Here is a 1326-nt window from a genome sequence, read left to right on the forward strand (position 1 = left end):
TCTGAAGAGCTCATTAGGAGAACGTTTTGCTGCTCTTAAAATAGGGGAATGTACGACAATGGTACCATCTTGGTACAGGTTTAAAAATATGTTCACTGATAAATTGCAAGATGAGCTAATCAAACATCTTAGGCATTTAGACAAAATTCACAGAAACTACCAATATGAAAGGTCGACTTTGTGAACTATGATGAATGCAGAAAAGAAGGGCGAACATGTCGGAGACACAGTGTGTTGACAGACTTATGGCGAGGACTGGGCGTAGTGATTCTCCCGCAGTGGGTGAGCCATATTGCGATACAGACAGTGACACTGCTGCTTTATTTTGTGTGCGAGCATTGCAAAAAATAAATATGAATTGTTATTTTGAAGGCCTATAACAGCATTGGTGTTATGAGATATTTAATTTTTTATATGAAGACAGTAACTGTTCTCGAAAGAACAGAATACTGTTGATGACCGTGCAGCTTTTCCCTGGAATAACGATGACTAATTGAAACCCTCAGCTGCCGACAGGTGTTGTTGATATACCTCGATGTGGACAGCTGAAAATGTGTGCCCCGACCGGGACTCGAACCCGGGATCTCCTGCTTACATGGCAGGCGCTCTAACCATCTGAGCCACCGAGGACACAGATGAATAGCGCAACTGCAGGGACTTATCCCTTGCACGCTTCCCGTGAGACACTCATTCCCAACTGTCCACAATTCTACATATGTAATGTACCTTATAGACATTTGCCCATTCACTCATTACTCGCGCACGCTTTTCAGCTGTCCACATCGAGGTATATCAACAACACCTGTCGGCAGCTGAGGGTTTCAGTTAGTCATCATTTATTTAATTTTTTGTTTTGTTTGTCATACAGTCTGGCGCTGAGAACAGTTATTTTAAGCATTTTTAAAATATTACTAAGCATATTAAATTACTTATTTTTCATTTATTTTTGTGATTATTAATTTCAAATATTTTCGCCACGAAACAGTTTTATTGCAACCCAATATTCTTCTTATAAAAGTGTAATAAGGCTTATTTAATTGTTACACGTATATTTAGCTGACCAGATTAGGGCCTTAAAGCCCTCTCTTACGTCTGACGAGGAGCAACAGATACAAAAGATATTACAATACTTTCCTATAATAGCAATACTAACAACAATAATAATAATAACTCATACTAATAACAATAATAAAAATAAACATAATTATAATAGTTCAGTGCATTTAGAAATATATAGATAAGCTTAGCGCATTTGAAGTCATGTTTAATTTTATCAGAAGCGGAATGGATAAAGGAAGAGGAGAAGATTGAAAAGACAGTGAGAGG

At 37.6% G+C, this 1326-nt stretch overlaps 1 non-coding gene across 1 annotated transcript; it reads right to left on the reverse strand.

The window, feature by feature from the left end:
• Positions 1-556: 556 nt before the first annotated feature.
• On the reverse strand, positions 557-630 carry Trnat-ugu (transfer RNA threonine (anticodon UGU)). The gene has a single exon. It is a non-coding gene; the product is annotated as a tRNA-Thr (tRNA).
• Between the last annotated feature and the right edge of the window lie 696 nt (positions 631-1326).

This window comes from Schistocerca serialis, chromosome 8 (assembly GCF_023864345.2).
Source record: "Schistocerca serialis cubense isolate TAMUIC-IGC-003099 chromosome 8, iqSchSeri2.2, whole genome shotgun sequence".
NCBI classification, from domain to species: Eukaryota; Metazoa; Arthropoda; class Insecta; order Orthoptera; family Acrididae; genus Schistocerca; species Schistocerca serialis.